Genomic DNA, 6,225 nt, shown 5'->3' on the forward strand with positions numbered 1-6,225 from the left:
CTTTTGGGATTCTGGTTAATCATTTGCCAATTTTTTAAAAATGTTGCCACTTTTGTTTAATGCTTTCTGGTCAACCTTTCCCTCTTTCAGACTTCACCGCGGCACATTGCTTTAGCCTCCTGGTTAATCATTTCACCCCTTTTAATCATTTTTGCAACTTTTGGTTAACCATTTCCCCCAGCTTCTGGTTAACCATTTCCCCTTTGGGACTTAGTCTCTGAGCATTCTTTTGGGATTCTGGTTAATCATTTGCCACTTTTTTAAAAATGTTGCCGCTTTTGTTTAATGCTTTCCCTGCTTTGTGGTCAACCTTTTCCCCTTTAGGACTTCACCGCGGCACATTGCTTCAGCCTCCTGGTTAATCATTTCACCCCTTTTAATCATTTTTGCAACTTTTGGTTAACCATTTCCCCCAGCTTCTGGTTAACCATTTCCCCTTTGGGACTTGGTCTCTGAGCATTCTTTTGGGATTCTGGTTAATCATTTGCCACTTTTTAAAAAATGTTGCCGCTTTTGTTTAATGCTTTCCCTGCTTTCTGGTCAACCTTTTCCCCTTTAGGACTTCACCGCAGCACATTGCTTTAGCCTCCTGGTTAATCATTTCACCCCTTTTAATCATTTTTGCAACTTTTGGTTAACCATTTCCCCCAGCTTCTGGTTAACCATTTCCCCTTTGGGACTTAGTCTCTGAGCATTCTTTTGGGATTCTGGTTAACCATTTGCCAATTTTTTTAAAATGTTGCCACTTTTGTTTAATGCTTTCTGGTCAACCTTTCCCTCTTTCAGACTTCACCGCCGCACATAATTTTCGACTTCTGGTTGATCATTTCACCCCTTTTAATCATTTTTGCAACTTTTGGTTAACCATTTCCCCCAGCTTCTGGTTAACCATTTCCCCTTTGGGACTTAGTCCCTGAGCATTCTTTTGGGATTCTGGTTAATCATTTGCCACTTTTTTAAAAATTTTGCCGCTTTTGTTTAATCGTTTCCCTGCTATGTGGTCAACCTTTTCCCCTTTCAGACTTCATCGCCGCGCATTGTTGTCGACTTCTGGTTAATCATTTTTCCCCTTTAAATCTTTTTTTGCCACTTTTGGTTAACCATTTCACCCAGCTTCTGGTTAACCATTTGCCCCATTTTACTGAATTTTTCCGCTTTGGTTTAATCATTTCCCTGCTTTCTTGTCAACCTTTTCCCCTTTTGGACTTCGCCGCCGCACTTTGCTTTTGCCTTCTGGTTAAACATTTCTCCCCTTTTAATCCTTTTTCCCACTTTTGGTTCACCAGTTCACCCAGCTTCTGGTTCACCATTTCCCCTTTGGGACTTAAGTCTCTGAGCATTCTTTTGGGATTCTGGTTAACCATTTGCCACTTTTTAAAAAATGTTGCTGCTTTTGTTTAATGCTTTCCCTGCTTTCTGGTCAACCTTTTCCTCTTTCCGACTTCATCGCCGCACCTTGTTTACGACATCCGGTTAAACATTTCTCCCCTTTCAATCCTTTTTGCCACTTTTGGTTAAGCAGTTCAACCAGCTTCTGGTTAACCATTTGCCCCTTCTTACTGAATTTTTCTGCTTTTGTTTAATCATTTCCCTGCTTTATGGTCAACCTTTTCCCCTTTAGGACTTCGCCGCCGCACTTTGCTTTCGCCTTCTGGTTAATCATTTCACAACATTTTAATCCTTTTTCCCACTTTTGGTTAAACAGTTCACCCAGCTTCTGGTTAACCATTTGCCCCTTTGGGACTTAAGTCTCTGAGCATTATTTTGGGATTCTGGTTAACCATTTGCCACTTTTTAAAAAATGTTGCCGCTTTTGTTTAATCGTTTCCCTGCTTTCTGGTCAACCTTTTCTCCTTTAGGACTTCGCCGCCGCACTTTGCTTTCGCCTTCTGGTTAATCATTTCACCCCTTTTAATCCTTTTTCCCACTTTTGGTTAAACAGTTCACCCAGCTTCTGGTTAACCATTTGCCCCTTTGGGACTTAAGTCTCTGAGCATTCTTTTGGGATTCTGGTTCACCATTTGTCCCTTTTTAAAAGATATTGCTGCTTCTGTTTAATCCTTTCCCTGCTTTGCGGTCAACCTTTTCCTCTTTCAGACTTCATCGCCGCGCATTGTTTTCGACATCTGGTTCAACATTTCTCCCCTTTTAATCCTCTTTCCCACTTTTGGTTAAGCAGTTCACCCAACTTCTGGTTAACCATTTGCCCCTTTTTACTGAATTTTTCTGCTTTGGTTTAATCATTTCCCTGCTTTATGGTCAACCTTTTCCCCTTTAGGACTTTGACGCGGCACATTGCTTTCGCCTTCTGGTTAATCATTTCACCCCTTTTAATCCTTTTTCCCACTTTTGGTTAAACAGTTCACCCAGCTACTGGTTAACCATTTCCCCTTTGGCACTTAAGTCTCTGAGCATTCTTTTGGGATTCTGGTAAACCATTTGTCCCTTTTTAAAAAATGCTGCTGCTTTTGTTTAATGCTTGCCCTGCTTTGCGGTCGATCATTTCACCCCTTTTAATCCATTTTTGCCACTTTGGGTTAAACAGTTCACACAACTTCTGGTTCACCATTTCACATTTCGGAACTTTTATTCCCACCATTACTTTGGGCTTCTGGTTCATCATTTCACGCTGTTTTACAAATCTTTGCCGCTTCACTTTTAATCCACAAACCGTGGCTCGCTTTCGGGTGGGGGGGGGGTAGCGGGTTTGGGCCGGGCACTCGACATCCCGGTGTGCGACCGGGTTCGTTCTGGTACCGCTCGGTGCCCCTCGTCCTGCTCTTGCCGCGGAAGCAAACCAGACGACCGTCGGTCTCACGCCCGAGGGGAGAGGAGGCGGAAAGCGGTTTGCAGCCTTTCGCTGTACCTCCGGCGGGCAGCGCCGCACCTCCGAGTGCTCGGTACCGTTCGCTGCGCCTCGTCCGGCCGCACGCAGCGAGCCAAACCCGGAGGAAATCGGCCTGTGCCTTCTCGAGATATGGGCCTCCGGGTGGGACGGACAAACCGGGGCCCCGAGCTCGCTTTCGGCGGCCCGGCACTCGACTTCCCGGTGTCCGAACGTGATCCTTCCGGTACCCTTCGGTGCCCCTTGCCCGACTCCAGCTCCCGTGCTGAAGCGGAGTCGGTCGGCCTGACGGCCGCCGAGTTAGCCAGCGGAAAGCGGTGCGCAGCCTTTCGCTTGCAGCTCCGGCGGGCAGCGCCGCACCTCCGGCTGCTCAGTGCCGTCCGCTGCTCCCCTTCCGGCTGCACGCAGCGAACCATACCCGGAGGAAATCGGCCTCGGCCTTCCGGAGATATGGGCCTGCGAGTGGGACCAATAAATCGGTGCACATTTCCGGCTCGGTTTCCGGCCTCGGCACTATCAGTTCACGCCGTCCGACCGACGTCGTTCTGGCACGGTTCCGTTGCTCCTTGATCCGGTCCAGCCACGGTAATCAGCCGAAGATGGTGGGGGGGGGACACATTGCCCGCCGAGTTAGCCGGAGGAAATCGGCCTCGGACTTCCTCAGATATCAGCCTCCGGGTGGGACAGACAAACCGGGGACCCGAGCACGCTTTCGGCGGCCCGCTGGTCGACTTCCCGGTGTGCGACCGGGTTCGTTCCGGTACCGTTCGCTGCCCCTCGTCCTGCTCTAGCCGCGGAGACAAACCCGACGACCGTCGGTCTCACGCCCGCGGAGGGAGGTGGCGGAAAGTGGTTTGCAGCCTTTCGCTGTACCTCCGGCGGGCAGCGCCCGACCTCCGAGTGCTCGGTACCGTCCGCTGCGCCTGGTCCTGCCGCACACAACGAGCCATACCCGGTGGAAATCGGCCTGTGCCTTCCAGAGATATGGGCCTCCGGGTGGGACGGACAAACCGGGGCCCCGTGCTCGCTTTCGGCGGCCCGCTAGTCGACTTCCCGGTGTGCGACCGGGTTCCTTCCGGTACCGTTCGCTGCCCCTCGTCCTGCTCTAGCCGCGGAAACAAACCACGACGACCGTCGGTCTCACGCCCGCGGAGGGAGGCGGCGGAAAGTGGTTTGCAGCCTTTCGCTGTACCTCCGGCGGGCAGCGCCCGACCTCCGAGTGCTCGGTACCGTCCGCTGCGCCTGGTCCGGCCGCACGCAACGAGCCATACCCGGAGGAAATCGGCCTGTGCCTTCCGGAGATATGGGCCTCCGGGTGGGACGGACAAACCGGGGCCCCGAGCGGTGGCACCCTGCTCGCTTTCGGCGGCCCGGCACTCGACTTCCCGGTGTGCGAACGTCATCGTTCCGGTACCCTTCGGTGCCCCTTGCCCCACTCTAGCTCCGGTGCTAAAGCGGAGTCGGTCGGTCTCACGGACGCCGAGTTAGCAGGCGGAAAGGGGTGCGCAGCCTTTCGCTGTCACTCCGGCGGGCAGCACCGCACCTCCGAGTGCTCGGTACCGAACGCTGCGCCTCCTCCTGCCGCACGCAACGAGCCATACCCGGAGGAAATCGGCCTCGGCGTTCCGGAGTTATCCGCCTCCGAGTGGGCCTGACCAAGCGGGGTGAACTGGAAATCATTAACCAACGTACTTCCATGTTTTCACCCGCAGAGGGCAGCACTCTCTTCTCCGTTTTAAACTGGGCCGACCCGGCTCCGTTTCGAGACCCGGCACTCGACTTCCCGGTGTGCGACCGGGTTCGTTCCGGTACCGTTCGCTGCCCCTCGTCCTGCTCTAGCCGCGGAACTAAACCCGACGACCGTCGGTCTCACGCCCGCGGAGGGAGGCGGCGGAAAGTGGTTTGCAGCCTTTCGCTGTACCTCCGGCGGGCAGCGCCCGACCTCCGAGTGCTCGGTACCGTCCGCTGCGCCTGGTCCGGCCGCACACAACGAGCCATACCCGGAGGAAATCGGCCTGTGCCTTCCGGAGATATGGGCCTCCGGGTGGGACGGACAAACCGGGGCCCCGAGCGGTGGCACCCTGCTCGCTTTCGGCGGCCCGGCACTCGACTTCCCGGTGTGCGAACGTCATCGTTCCGGTACCCTTCGGTGCCCCTTGCCCCACTCTAGCTCCGGTGCTAAAGCGGAGTCGGTCGGTCTCACGGACGCCGAGTTAGCAGGCGGAAAGGGGTGCGCAGCCTTTCGCTGTCACTCCGGCGGGCAGCACCGCACCTCCGAGTGCTCGGTACCGAACGCTGCGCCTCCTCCTGCCGCACGCAACGAGCCATACCCGGAGGAAATCGGCCTCGGCGTTCCGGAGTTATCCGCCTCCGAGTGGGCCTGACCAAGCGGGGTGAACTGGAAATCATTAACCAACGTACTTCCATGTTTTCACCCGCAGAGGGCAGCACTCTCTTCTCCGTTTTAAACTGGGCCGACCCGGCTCCGTTTCGAGACCCGGCACTCGACTTCCCGGTGTGCGACCGGGTTCGTTCCGGTACCGTTCGCTGCCCCTCGTCCCTGCTCTAGCCGCGGAACTAAACCCGACGACCGTCGGTCTCACGCCCGCGGAGGGAGGCGGCGGAAAGTGGTTTGCAGCCTTTCGCTGTACCTCCGGCGGGCAGCGCCCGACCTCCGAGTGCTCGGTACCGTCCGCTGCGCCTGGTCCGGCCGCACACAACGAGCCATACCCGGTGGAAATCGGCCTGTGCCTTCCGGAGATATGGGCCTCCGGGTGGGACGGACAAACCGGGGCCCCGAGCTCGCTTTCGGCGGCCCGCTAGTCGACTTCCCGGTGTGCGAACGTCATCCTTCCGGTACTCAACCGTGCCCCTTGCCCCACTCTAGCTCCGGCGGTAAAGCGGAGTCGGTCGGTCTCACGGACGCCGAGTTAGCAGGCGGAAAGCGGTGCGCAGCCTTTCGCTGTCACTCCGGCGGGCAGCATCGCACCTCCCAGTGCTCGGTACCGTCCGCTGCGCCTGGTCCGGCCGCACACAACGAGCCATACCCGGAGGAAATCGGCCTGTGCCTTCCGGAGATATGGGCCTCCGGGTGGGACGGACAAACCGGGGCCCCGAGCGGTGGCACCCTGCTCGCTTTCAGCGGCCCGTCACTCGACTTCCCGGTATGCGAACGTGATCGTTCCGGTACCCTTCGGTGCCCCTTGCCCCACTCTAGCTCCGGTGCTAAAGCGGAGTCGGTCGGTCTCACGGACGCCGAGTTACCAGGCGGAAAGCGGTGCGCAGCCTTTCGCTGTCACTCCGGCGGGCAGCACCGCATCTCCGAGTGCTCGGTACCGTACGCTGCGCCGCCTCCTGCCGCACGCAACGAGCCATACCCG

Source organism: Heptranchias perlo, unplaced genomic scaffold (genome assembly GCF_035084215.1).
Source record: "Heptranchias perlo isolate sHepPer1 unplaced genomic scaffold, sHepPer1.hap1 HAP1_SCAFFOLD_1368, whole genome shotgun sequence".
In the NCBI taxonomy this organism is placed as follows: Eukaryota; Metazoa; Chordata; class Chondrichthyes; order Hexanchiformes; family Hexanchidae; genus Heptranchias; species Heptranchias perlo.